Source organism: Schistocerca piceifrons, chromosome 3, assembly GCF_021461385.2.
Source record: "Schistocerca piceifrons isolate TAMUIC-IGC-003096 chromosome 3, iqSchPice1.1, whole genome shotgun sequence".
Lineage (NCBI taxonomy): Eukaryota > Metazoa > Arthropoda > Insecta > Orthoptera > Acrididae > Schistocerca > Schistocerca piceifrons.
Window position 1 is genome coordinate 734,536,790 of NC_060140.1, and position 14,911 is coordinate 734,551,700.

Sequence of the window (14,911 nt, forward strand, 5' to 3'; positions counted from 1 at the left end):
AGTATTATGGGATGGGGCATTACCGTGATGCAGAATCCAATTTTGCACAAATCTTTCTCATACCAAGATCTTCAGTTATTATTAGACGTGCCGTTTCTCGGCTGATGTTCAGTTCTTTTCTAGTAATTTTCACGGATAACCTTTGATCAGATCGAGGTTGATGGTCATCCACTGCGGTTTTCATCTTCAAAATTTGTTCTGCCTCCACTAAACACTTTATGCCAACGAAAAACTTGAGCTCTTGACATAACTTCCTCTGCAAAAGCCTTCTGAAGCTTAACGTAAGTTGTCGTCGCGGTTTCACCCAATTTAACGCAAAAAGAAATGGCATACCGTTGCGCAATATTAAGCGGTTCCATTTCCGTGACGAGAGACGCAAACACATGTTAACTTATTACAGCACAACTCACGACTGAGCAGTTGCATCGATGTGCCACTTGGATTAGAAGCAGCTCACAGACCAAGGTCAAAGCTATTGTGGTTGAAAAATGGTTCAAATGGCTCTGAGCACAATGGGACTTAACATCTATGGTCATCAGTCCCCTAGAACTTAGAACTACTTAAACCTAACTAACCTAAGGACATTACACAACACCCAGTCATCATGAAAGATATTGTGCCTACGCAAGCCTGCAGGATTCCCACATCTTGCAAAGAAAATCAGTCTCATTACTTTATTGTCTCCTCGTACATCATACGAGGCATTGTAACAGCACTAAACACGCACAACACTAATGCACTGTGATGGCCATCCTGCCTCTCAAAGATGCTGCAAGGAACCCCATTTACGTATACGCCAATGGTGAGTATGTATTACATTGAGGTCCGACCATGTCTGCTTGATGCTCCACATTTTTTTTCAGACTGTAGACATTGGATTAAAATTTGTGTGCACTGTATATTATTACGGATAATATACAAAATTCAACTTCTCATTTATAAGATCAGTTAATCTCTTAAGTGACCTTTGGTTTTTTCATGCTTGTTTAACATCATTTCCCATCACGCTGTTAGCTAAGTTAGGTTCAAAATACAAGATATGCTTCTCATGAAATATACAACAATTCACGGTGGCCGTCCTTATACCGCACACTCCACTCTACCTCTCGTAATTATTTCAAAGCTATTGTCTCAACGTATCGTTCACTACCCTCACACGCTTTTTGACAGATTCTTTGTACTACGTTGTTCTATGTTTTTAGTGTTTCGTTAATATAATCACAAGCTTTTTCTGTAGAACTATGTGTGTGTTGTTATGTAACATCTCTGTTTTACATCTCTAAAACAGTATCTGCATAACTACTGGGTGCAGTACTGTGGCACAAGAGAGTGATTACCCATTATGACGATGTTTACTTTTAAAATCAGGAGAGCATATGTCCCAAGAAGGGTCGAGCAACATATTACTTTCCATCACGTGCGTCTCTTGAAATAATCACGATGAGAAAATTTGACAAATAAGAGACCATAAGGAAGTTTACCGACATTCTTTGTTCCAACGCATGACGGCGAATGAGCGTGGTTTGGAGGTGTAGGCGGCGATACTAGCGGTGACAGAAGTACCCTCCGCCAAACAGCGTAGGTTGATTTGTTGAATAAAGATGTAGCTCCTCCTCGCCTTGACGTGACTGAGATGTCGGTGTGTTTCAATGATCCACTGATCAATGCTGGCTGGAGTTATGCTTCTTCTAGGAATAACCATGCCACACTGGTCAGCTGGTGATATTCCTGGCAAAGAGAAGGCGCAATAGGATTCTTCTTCTTGGGAATAAGTGGGCCTTAGCTGAGTCTGAGATTACTTCCACTTACTTGTGTCAGGTTTCGTCCGTTTCTCTTTCCTATGAGCCTACATTGGTCTGCTCTAGTTTTTTCGGCCTCAACGGTCTTAGGTTTCGAGATTTCAAGCGACTTTCATTACCCTTTTCTATTTCCAACGGCCAAAGGTTAGCATAGGATTCCAGTGTCTGGTCAGACTGCCAATATCCGTTCAGAGTGGAAACTCTATGAAACGTCCGCCGAAACATCATGAATTAATCCGACCTTCAAGGTTTCAAGGCAGTTCGGCCGACAACCCTTACTCCCAGAGGACATGAGTCGCATGAGCCCTGCACAATGCACGGCGTAAGTGGGTGTATGTTATCTTGGCAACGGGAGAGGATGAGAGGTAAATTTTCTAGCGCCTTTAATAATCAGAACATATCAGCTAGGGAAGGTAACCCCAAAAGGAAATTCTGGTCCACCTAAATCTGTGTGTGGTTGGGGGGGGGGGGGGGGGGAGATGATGGCTGGTAACCAACTCTACACTACTCCTTGCACCCCAAGGAGCCTCGGAAACAGGATGAACTCAAAGGTAAATGACAATGCTATGAAGAAAGGCAAATGAAAGTGCAGCAATGGGTGCATCAAGGCAGCAACATGTAATGTCAGAGGAATTTTTCAAAAAGATATATAACTAGTAAATATACTAAAAGGCTTGAATATCGGTGCTGTAGTAATCACATTTACGAAAATGAAAGCGAGAGGTTATAAATATGTAGGAGAATACGTTATGTTCTGCAGTGTAATTAGATAAAATAAAAGACCAAGCAATGGTGTAGCACTACTCCTGCGTAAAGAATTGGGAAAACAGATCAAAGATTGCGCATACTGACAGCCAGAAGGAAACTGACAAGAGGCAATGACTGCACCAGAAGAAGGGAAAAATTATGAGCTTAACACCTTATATGAAGAACTATAAAATAATTGGAATATTTACAATGCTACTGACCAGATTATTATGATGGACGATTTCAATGACAGAATGCGAAATATCCGAGTAACGAACATTATACGGCCTTTCGGAGAACCGGTATGTAATAAAAATGGAAAAATAATAAGGGATTTTGCCGCTTACAATAACTAAAAATATAAAACTCACTTTTTAAGAAAAGTAATTTACATACATATACTTGGGTCACTAAATTTCTTGCATCACTAACTGACTACTGATTGGTAAATGATAAGCGAGGGATCAAGTAAGGGATACAAGAGCTTATAGCGGTCATGATATAGTGTCAGATCATTTTTAACAATCTCCAAAATAGATCTTTTTTATAAATTTCAAAAAAAGACAAAACAAATAAGTAACCAACAAGATCAGAGTCTTCATAAAGTACACTTGTTTAAAAAAGACTGCGTGAAACATCTTCACTAAAGCAAATAAGCATTTTGCAAACTAGCAAACAAAGGGTAATACAGAAGAAGATTGAGAAAATATAAAGAATGTGGTATATAAGTATAAGGAAAAGAAAATGGTTGAAAATTTGGAACGAGGACATTAAGAAGGGTGTCAACTCTTTCGCGGCCTTGGGGGGTATACTTCCACATAATGTATTTCTTTACTGCGGAATGTGTATTTCCACTTCTGTATGCTCCTGGCATCTAGTGGCAGTATGCTGCACCGGCTGTAGTCTCTGTCTGTTGTTAAGTATAACTTCAGGACTGTGGGAAGCATATATACCACCAAAAAACGGTGTTTTAATGGTTATTGGGAAGTACAGTTACCACCAAAGTAGTTTCTGAAAGGGGCTTGGGAAGTATACTTACCACAAAATTAATCTGTCATTTGTGGTCCTTGGGAAACACACTTACCACCAACTTAGGAGTATCAGAAAGCTTTTGGGAATACGTCTTACCACCTCTGTCTATGCCTGACATCTTATGGTAGTAAACTGCCCTAGGTGTATGAGAACTGCAACAACGACCAGTTTCTGTTTGTCGTGGGTTACTACTGTTGTCGCAACAAATTACTTCGCTTCTGCAATATACATTATTTTGACCTGTATCAACTCATACCTTCACTGCGTGATAAAGTTTCAAGGACTGTTTTCACATTGTGGTAAGTAACCTCTAATATCAGTAACAATTATTTTTAAATGAAGTAAAGGAAAACAAAATGAAAACAGAAAACACGTCATTACTTTTTACGTGGAGTGGCAACACGTAACAGCTCACAACAGTTATTTGGGAAACCCGGTTACCACTGTAGTTTTAATACCTCAAACAGGTGACGTGGGGATACATGTGCCACCATAGTTTCCGGTCCTAAATCACAAAAATAAAATTATCTAATAATACATATAATCAGTTGATCAGAATTCTAATGCGATGACAAAACAATTATCTTCGCTGAGTTGCTGCAAAAATGCGCCCACGAAACGGCTGAAAAAACGGGATGCATGTGTAAAATACTTAAACGACACCACAGCTGAAAAGAAGCAATACTATGATGAAAGAAGAAATACCGCTAAATGTGTAGTAAGGAAAACACACCAGGTACATTGAGACACACTTGCTCCTAATATGAGAATAATATTCACGAAAGACAGCAAATTCTATACAAGGTTCTAAAAATTTTAAACACAACTGAAAGAAAGAAGTTGCAAATAAACAATATTGAAGAGGAACAATGAGTAAATTTTTACAAAGGATTACGGTGTGCAGATGCAGCACAACAATCTGAAACTGAGCGAACAGGTAAGAAGCTATTAGATGAAACACAATCTGACGAAATAACATTCGCCTTAACAACACTGAAGAACAGAAAAGCAACTGGAAGAGAGGATATTAATACTGAGTTGCTAAGCTACGAGCGAACAATGCTATACCAAAGACTGCTACATCTCTTAAACGAATGTTAGAAGAGCAAGAATATCCCTCAAAACTGGAAGATTGCTAGGGTGATATCAGTTTTTAGAAAGAGAGACAAAAGCCTGTGCACTAACTACAGAGGAATAAGTTTACTGAACTCAGTGTGCAAATATGCTAAGATTTTAAACAAGACTCAAAAACATAACAGAAGTAATTTTGTGTGAGGAACAAATGGGTTTTAGGGAAAGAAAGCTCCACGACAAATACGCTTTTATTTTACCGCAAATACTAGAAAAACACAGAGAATATAATAAAGAGACACGCATTACTATTATTGATTTTAAAAAAGCTTTTGACCATGTCAATAGACAGGAACTTTGGAAAATAATGATGACTCGCGAATATCCGAAATATAGTAAATACGTTGAGAAGTTACTCTAGATCATAACGGGAAAATGACTAATGAAATACCAACTAACAAAGGAGTACGATAATGCTGCTGTATCTCCCCAGCATTGCTCAGCATGTACATATATTTATTTATTTGTTTAGTATATGGCTTACATAATTATATTTTACACGAACTGGATTGGTTTTCTGAGTCTTGATGGATTTTTCTTAAGGGAAAATTTTGCGTGAAAAATAAATGTTTTGACAATGCGTTTTACGTTATTCGACAAACAATTATGTAGATGAAGCTGGTATTTGTACAGATACCATTGGTGATCTTGCAGCTCTCGAAGAATGAAATTATAATGAAATCCAGACCTTTGGCTGCTTACAGACGTTGACAAATATTAAAGGGGACAGTTGAAAAATGTGTGTCTCGACCGTGACTCGAACCCGGGACCTCCTGCTTACATGCCAGACGCTCTATCTTTTGTTTTTGTTTGGACCTCTTCCACTTCAGGCATTGGCCCCTTGTCGCTCATACTATCCTCAAAAACCTATCTAACCTAAAATCAAAAACAAAGCTAGTGCCACCGCCACTTTCACCCTAAAGCTAACTAGGAGGGTCATGCGCAACCACTTCAGGCTCTGCCCACGAACAAAAATTAAATATGCCTCTGAACATTTTATTAAAAAAGAAAAGGATAAAGGAAGGGGTACAATACTTTATTATATTTTATGTGTTGTTTATTTTGTTCTTAAGTTTTTATTTGTAATTCTTTCTTTCCTCTTTTTTCCTAAGGAGTGTCCACAGCAGCCAGACGGTGGGATGCTCTGGTCGTCTTCTCGTTCAGCGAGGGTGAAACACCCTATAATTAGCGTTTATGACTCTCACCAGTCCATCATGTGTAATATCTCAGTCTCTTCTCACACTCGGTACACCCCAATGGTCTGGAGAGCGCGTTAACAAAGACCCCAAGTAATTCGCAAGGAGCGTACCATACGACGTTTTGCGCCGTAAAATCGTGTAATAACTCGCTAAACAATGCCAGAAATCTATCAATCCTGCAACGCTCTCATTAAAAAAGTATGACAGTGCCACTTACCCTTAACCGTGGCGTTATGACGAGTAGCAGGGAAGCAAGTGACGTTGGGATGGATCAGTTCAGTGGGCTCTACGGACTGAGGCGTTCGTCGCAGCAACAACGCCAACATCCGCCGTGTGAGGAGCCAGCAGTCGATAGCCGTACCACAAATGAAACGGTGCAAGCCGGTGTCGACAGCGGCGCATCTGGGGCAGAGAGGATCCTCGGCAAGATGTATCACGTGTAAACGTTGCCGGGTGGGGAATTTTTCAGTCGTTGTCACGTACCACAGCGCCCTGGCCGTGGTGGGAAGGAAAGGCGAGTGTATCTTATTCCACACCCACCTCCAGCCAACTGCCGCATGTCGGCGTTCGGCCACATTGGCAGGCCGCGTCCGTTGAAAGTAGCGGTAGAAATCCTTGGTTCTAGAATCCAGCGTGGTCGGCAAGACATCCAACAGATAACTCGTGTCGACCAGATAGATGCGAATGTGACACAGTGCTGGCGTCATATGTCCAACAGGAATCGGCGGACGGAGGGATTTCAGGCACCACCTCCTGAATCAGTTTACCAGGGGTAGTGTCCTTGTCCGAAATTCGTAGGCGATGCATCGTCCGCAGGAAGAGAGCGCGCGCCCTTTTGTGGACGTTTATCATTCCAAAGCCGCCTGCATGTGTGGGCAACACCAGCATCTCATAACGGTTCCTGAACGTCCTACCCTCGCTGACGAAATGATCGAAGGCCGCCTGGAACTCGGCAGCTACCATAGCGACCATCGGAAGAACGTGTGTGTAATGATTAGGTTTTGGAGCGAGGTAGACGTTGACAAAATATATCCGCATGATCAAGTCAAGTGTTCGAAAGTGATGGAGTCGAACTTGCTTGCGGATCACATTAAGTAGTCTGCGATACGTATCTGCTACTGTAAGCTGCACGTTCCCATGGAAGGTCATTCCCAAACACTTCATCGCCGGGGCTTTGGTAACGGGCAGTGGTGTATTCATATGCAATCCTCTGCCCACATTCACGTAGTGTGACTTTCGCAGGTTGATACCTCTCCGTATTACCGAAGCCACGCGATCGCCTCCAAACGCTGTCGCAGAACATGAAGTGCAGGCTCGAGGGCGACTACGAAGAGAAAGGGCCGACAGGGGACATCTTTGCCGCACTGAGCGCTCAATAGTGAACGATGGCGATCGGTAGCCGTTGACCAAAACTGTGGAAGGGGCTCCGTGGATGAGACGGAGAACCACACTTGCCGATATTGGGGACAGTCCCATCTTCTCTAAGACAGCCTGCAAGAAATGATGCTCAACTCGGTCAAATGCGTGGTCTACGTCAACTGCCACGAGGGTGCCTTCTAAGCGGCATGCCGACATGAGCGCCACCACATCTCTACAAGAGCTTGACGCCGTGTGTATTACTGTCACCTCCCAGACAATTTAGGTCGGCATGAATGGCATCTTTGACAGTAGCAAGGAGGCGAGAACGAAGAATGCGGGCGAACAGCTTGTAATCCGAATTCAATAACGTCAACGGACGGAAGTCTTGAGGTCTGCACCCCCCGTTTTGGCACAAGGATGATCATGCCCTCCAAAACTTCGGTGAGGGGGGTGGGGGGGGGGACGCGGAAGCCCGGATCCAGAAGTTCGCAGCACATCTTCCACCAAATTTCCCCTGTCAGGTCAGAAAAGGTGCTATAAAATGCAAGTGGAAGACCATCAGGTCCAGGTGATTTGTTTCTCGCTCTCCGCGAGAGGGCCATGCGCATTTCTTCCCACGTGACGGCCTCCAAGAATGTGGCGTCGCCTTGCACCGTACCCGATGGTGGCAGGTCGTGCAGAACGTCCTCAAGGTCGTTGTCACGTCATTGATCTGCTAGGCAGAGAGTGCCGTAATAATCTGCGAGGGCACAGGAGATGGCGTTGTGTGTCTCTGCGTGTTGCCCGTCCGCAGAAATAACTGCTGTGATGAGTCGTCTCTTACGGTGTCTCCTTTCTCTGACGATGTGATAAAGAGAGGCACGTCCCTCTGCGATGAAATCTTGCAGGCTCGATCGAACCCGCGTGCCGTCCAATCTGCAGAAGCCGTGCCTGTGTTCAGTGGACGGCCATTTGGCTCTCTGGCAAAGGTTGTTGCGAGGCTAGTTCCCGCAAGACCGTGTAGTAAGAGGTGGATCGGAGCCAAAGTGTCCTGCCTCGTCCATACGCCATGAGTGTGCGTCGAAGAGCTGGTTTGGCGCACTATGTCCAACATTGTGTGGTGGAATCATAGGTGTGACGCCGTCGCTCACATTTGTGCCCGGTATCAGTGACGGCTTCACTGCAAGCCTCTTCCTGGAGAATGTTAACGTTAAGAGTCCGAGGTCCTCTACTACAGCTCGTCTGTTGTCGTGGTAGAGTCACGGCGCAGAAGAAGGCCTGATGGTCGATGAATGCAGTGGGCCACAGCTCAGCACCGACAGTTGCTGACCGGAGACCTCGGGAGACATAAATCCTGTCCAATCTACTGGCCGAGTGGCTAGTGACGTGTGTATATCCGCGTCGGTCACCGTGGATTAGTGTCCATGTACCATGCAAAGCGAGATCTCTGACCATAGCATGAAGGGCTGGACATGGGACATGGCGAGTGATCTGATCCTCAGGGCGTAAGACACTGTTAAAGTACCCACCCAGCACCAGCTGCTCTGTAATGCCTTGAAACAGTGGAGCTACCTCAGTGGAGTAAAAGAGTTGTAAGTAGGTTGTTTAGGTTTTTATGTTGGTAACGCCACGTAGCGCTCTGTATGAAAATCACTGACTGTGCTGTGTGCAGTCTGTGGCTGGTTTGCATTGTTGGAATTTGCTATTGTAGTGTTGGGCAGTTGGCTGTTAACAGCGCGTAGCGTTGTGCAGTTGGAGGTTAGCCGCCAGCAGCGGTGGATGTGGGGAGAGAGATGGCGGTGTTTTGAGAGCGGATGGTCTGGACGTGTGTCCATCAGAGACAGTAAATTTGTAAGACTGGATTTCATGAACCGATATATATATATATGATGATTTTTTAATAGTATTAAGGCAAATACGTTGTTTGTTCTCTACAAAAATCTTTCATTTGCTAACTATGCCTATCAGTAGTTAGTGCCTTCAGTAGTTAGAATCTTTTATTCAGCTGGCAGTATTGGCGCACGCTGTATTGCAGTAGTTTGAGTGACGAAGATTTTTGTGGGGTAAGTGATTCATGAAAGATATAGGTTATTGTTAGTCAGGGCCATTCTTTTGTAGGGATTATTGAAAGTCAGATTGCATTGCGTTAAAAAATTTTGTGTGTCAGTTTAGTGATGATCAGAATAAGTAAAGAGAGAAATGTCTGAGTACGTTCAGTTCTGCTCAGTTGTTTGAAAACAAATAACATAAGGGGTTTATCAGCACACTAATTCATTAATTTTTCTAAGGAGACGTTTCAGAGTGTTAGATCTCGACGCTTCGCAGTACCAGACGGGGCATACAGATTCACAAGGCGGACTGCGCCGATGGTGAACGCAGTGCCCCTCGCTGATGGCAAAAACTGAATAGCCTTTGGTACGATGCTATCGCGTAGTAGAAAGGGCGTACCACCACCACCGTCGGAAGTTGGGCTGACGTAAGACGCGTATCCATAAACATCCAGGCGCAGATCAGGCCGTACCTCTTGAAGAAACATGATATCAATATCCGTCGGCCGAAATATGTCCTTTAACAGCTGAATTTTGATCGTGGAACTAATGCCGTTCACATTGACTGTACCTATGCGATACACCCGGGTCATTTGACAGTACGATGACGTATCCTGCAGTCGTTTAAGCCAGTATGCGCCACGTCGTCCGTCCGATCTTCCATGTCAGCCGCACCATATCTGTTATTGATCGGCTGAGACAAGATGTCCGTCCGACGATCCGCCGGCCGCGTGCATCTGGTTGTCACTCGAGTCTGATATCATTCTTTCCATTTCCATTGAGGACGCCCAGTCACCAAGCTGGAGGTGTGGTACGTTAGGTGACGCATGAAGTTCTTCCGATGCCTTAGCCGCAAAATCGCCAGGGGGCTCGTCGGTGAGCTGATCACCGTCAACTTGGCTTTGTCCTTGGGCGGACGTTGACACAGTGAACCAGGCACCATTTGTGTGAGGTCCACAGCCCCGGCCGCAGATGGATTTTCTTCACCCTCCTGCAACGTGTCACCATGTCGCGAATCATACGCTGCGGACAGCCTCCTCCTCTTTCGTCGCTTGGGCGACTTCTGCTTGCGGAAACGCGCGTCCGCGTCCTGTGGATCCCGACAAACAGCAGGCACCTCCCCCATCTCCGTGTCCGAGCCCGAATCGATGCGCTGATGCTCTCCTTCCTCACAGGGCTGGGGTGCAGACGTGGTCGCTGCTGTCGAGCACAGCGGCGGTTCCGATGGAGGCTGCGTCGTCGTGGGAGCGGAAACTGAGCCCGCGGAAGTCGACAACTGGAACGGAACAATGTCCGCGTCCTCGCTGCCTCAACGTATGTAATAGGCAGCGTTGTCGGTTGCGATGTAGGCGTCGTGTCTGCACGTGGCATGTAGACGAGGCGGTGCTGCAGGCATTCAGAGAGTACATGCCCTTCCTGCCCGCACCCTCAACAAGTCCGCGGCTGACCGTCATAAATGACGATCGCGCGACAGCCACCAAAAGTCACGTACGATGGGATGTGTTTACGCGGTTCGATTCGCACCTGACGCACTCCTTTTACTACAGGATACGTCTCGAAAGTATGCCACTTTTCTTCCACGTGACTTAGTACTTCCCAGTAAGGCCGCAGTGCGTTCACGACAAGCATGGCTGGAACTTCAAACGGCAGCTCGAAGATTCGTATGTTTTGAACGCCGAGTCCTGCATGGTCTGCAGTCACTACACCCACATGGCCGTCCGAGGGGTGGAAACGATATCCATCGGTGGAACGGCGAAGAAGTCGTTCGTACGCTGCTTCATCGACAAGTTTCAGGTAAACTGTGCTGGAGACAATCGAAAGATGTATACCGATAAGTTCCTGTGGATCCACGTGCATTACTTCACGCAGGGAGCGCTCTACTTCATATGCCTTAGGTCGTGCGTACTTTAATCGTGGCCTTTCTATAAGAAAGCGCCATCGTCGTTTGAGGTGATCTGTTTACGAGTAAACAACGGCCCCGCGCACGTCCGCTTCACAACACGGCTGAGAGCCGGCTGTCCGACTGAGCCACCGAGGACACAGAGGATAGAGCGACCGCAGGGACTGATCTCTGGCACGCTCCCATTCTTGCCAACTTTCTGTCCACACACTAAATTTGTAGTGCCCTTGCCCACTACATTCATTACTCGCGGCATTCAGTCTAACGATTTCCGTAAGCGTTTAAGCAATGTGAGTGCTTCCGCACTGAATAATATCATTGGCCGGTAAGCCTTATCTATAAGAAAATAGTATCTGTTCTTTTGAACGTGTCTTCATATACATAAGAGCCAATGATCTTCTTCAGTGTGGATGCACTCACATTGCTCAAACTCTTACGGGAATCAGTAGACGGGATGCCGCGAGTAATGAGTGTAGTGGGCAAGGGCACTTCAAATGTAGTGTGTGGACAGTAAACTGGAAACGTGGATCTCAAGGGGAGTGTGGCAGAGATCAGTCCCTGCAGTCGCTCTATCCTCTGTGTCCTCGGTGGATCAGGCAGCCGGTCAGAGGGTTAGTTGCCCTCTGTAATAAAAAACTGAGTGAATGGATCAACGATGGACTTTAGCAAACTCATGGTACATCCGCCCCAAACAAATACAGCGGCCAATGACGAACAAAATGAGATTAAAAAAAAAAAAGTCGTAAGAGCGTGTGCCATGTAATCAGGTGATCCCGGGTTCGAGTCCCGGTCGGGGCACACATTTTCAACTGTCTTCGTTGATATTAATCAACGCCTGTAAGCAGCTAATGGTCTAGATTTGTTTATAATAACTATTATGTAGTCTACAAAATAGTGCATTTAGTTTTTTATGCTGAAGTTCTTTTTATTCTTTGCAAGTCATCAAAATGGAGTGTCAAATCGACATAAAACAGCATTTTCTACACTGCCCACTTTTTGTGTTTAATCGAAGTCCCAAAGGCTCAGAAGCTGCTAGAGAAATTTGTGAATACTGCGAAGAAGCGGTGCCTGTTAGGACGGCTCAGAATTGGTTTGACTGATGCAAAGAAGACAATTTCCATCTCAAAGACATACTTGATCGACCACGAATAGTTTGATCGGTACCAACCACTCAATGAGGAACTTTACGTTCAACGAACGCAGCGACTCAGCAACGCTATCCACCAAAAACATCCTGATGGGCAATACGAAAACGCCCTCACATCATCAAGGAGGCCATTCATTACCTCGATTGGAAAGTGCTGCCGCATTCTCCGTATTCTCCCGACTTGGTACCTTCGGATTCCAATCTGGTCGAAACCCTCTTTAATTCATTTCGTAGCGTTTCGGTCAGTAATGATGTGTACCTGAATGCTCGGCTGCACGATTTCTCCGGGTTGAAATCAGTTGATTCCCATTGTCCTATTGTCGACGCATTGAACAGCTTGTTGAAAGTTGGGAAGAAGGTTGTTGTCCATTCCTGCTTGCCTTTGTGAAAACTTAAATGTAAAAAAAATAGCGTCCCAGTTGCGTTTCATCGGATTCAGGTAAATCGAATTTGATGGCAACACATCAGCATGAGTTGCCTATCATGCTCCCCAACCCATTGCAGCACTGGTCTTGTGGCATGGACGGTCATCATGTTGGAAAATCCCATCGCTCTTGGGGAAGACGTCAAGCATAAGGGGCTACAGGTAGTCCCTAATAATGTTCATGTAGTCTACATCTGCCACGGTGCCTTCATTACTACCACAAATCCCACAGAAGCCCAGGTGAGTGTCTCCCATAACATAATACTACTTCCACCTGCGTGCGTCCGTGGCGCCCTGCATATTTCGAGCAGCCGCTCTCCTGGATGGGCAACGGCCTTGCCGCAGTGGATACACCGGTCCCCATGAGATCACCGAAGTTAAGCGCTGTCGGGCGTGGTCGGCACTTGGGTGGGTGACCATCCAGGCCGCCAAGCGCTGTTGCCATTTTTCGGGGAGCACTCAGCCTCGTGATGTCAATTGAGGAGCTACTCGACCTAATAGTAGCGGCTTCGGTCAAGAATACCATCATAACGACTGGGAGAGCGGTGTGCTAACCCCACGCCCCTCCTATCCGCATCCTCCACTGAGGATGGCACGGCGGTCGGATGGTCCCGGTAGGCCACTAGAGGCATGAAGACGGAATGCGCTCACATGGATGACGGCGTATCTGGCCACTACCATCGACCTGGTTTTAACAATAAACGGTATTCACCTGATCAGACACACGATTCCATTGATCCGTGGTCCAACCTCGATGATCCCGTGCCCACTGTAATCATAAGTGACGATGTAGTTGGGTCAACACGGGAACACGTAGGGGTCTTCTGCTAAGAAACACCATGCTCAGCGCTGTGCGCTGAACGTGTGTCTGTGCCAGGACCACACTCTGTCGTCAGATTTGCCACACCTTGCCGCCTGTCCTGCTTTAGAGAGCGAGCAAACCGCCAATATATGCACGTACATGTAATGCTGAAAGCTGGAGAACCGGCAGTAGCTAAAAGCGGTTGAGATGTCAATTTTCCTCCATAATTGGATATCCTAAATACTCCAGCCAGTTAACTGCTGCCAGTCTTGGGTCTACGATGTCTTTCCAGATACCCACGAATTTTCTTTTTGGGAAGTCGTGCAAAATGTGTACCAGTGTTTGTTCCAACGTTCCACAGTCGATACTGGTCATCATTCCCCAATTCAATAGGGTTGCTGCGGTCACGCAGTAGCCAATTCTGATACGGTTGAGGGAACTCAATATTTGTTTTGCTTCGTTCGCTTTGGGGGACTTGGTGGTCGGATCTGTTTCTCCCCAATTTTTATTGCCATGGAAGGATCCGCACTAATTTCTCGATTCTTTTTGTTAGATTATATATTTCTGGGGCGAGTGGGCAGTTGTTTACCCGGATTGGTTCTTTCGATTTGAGTCGAGTTCGTGGTAAGTTGTTGAATGTTTCATGAATTGTTGTCTGTGGGTCTTTTGAGCTCCATCAGTTCATGTGTCGTCGGAGATTTGGAGTGGCAACATTGGCGAATACTGACAACCACGATACTGGTGTGGATTTAAGAGTTCCTGTCAGGATCCTCATCGTGTCATTTAGTCGGGTATCTATTTTCTTGACATGGCTACTTCTACTCCAAACAAGAGAACAGTATTCGGCGGCAGGATACACAAGTACTTGTGCTGTAGTTCTTAAGGAATTTGCATTAGATCCCCGCCTATCACCAGCCTGTTTCCTTACTATATTATTTCTTATTTTAGCTTCTGTCCTGTTAATTCCCGGTGTTTTCCTAATGCCAGGCTCTGTCAAGAGCAACACCTTAATATTTGGGGTGTCGACTGTGTCGTAACTTTTTGTTGCGAAAGATTACTTTCAATCCTTGTTTGCCATTCTCCTGTTTACGTGGAATTACATGACTTCTGTTATATTAGGGTTCGGAAAGAGTCTCAACTTCTTGCAATACTGGTTGAGCTTCCCTTGACTGCTAGTAAGTGTTTGTTCGCCTTCATCGAATGTGTTTCTTTGAGCTGCTACAGCTAGGTCGTCGGGTCAGCTAAACTTTATAGGATCAGTAGTGACTATGTAGCTAGTGTACAAGCTGAATAAAAATGGGACCAGAGTCTAGGCCTATGGGCGACTACTCTTTATGGTATAGG

At 45.5% G+C, this 14,911-nt stretch overlaps 1 pseudogene; it reads left to right on the top strand.

The window, feature by feature from the left end:
• Window positions 1–13,091: 13,091 nt before the first annotated feature.
• LOC124790242 lies at window positions 13,092–13,209 on the top strand (annotated as a pseudogene).
• The last annotated feature ends 1,702 nt before the right edge of the window (window positions 13,210–14,911 follow it).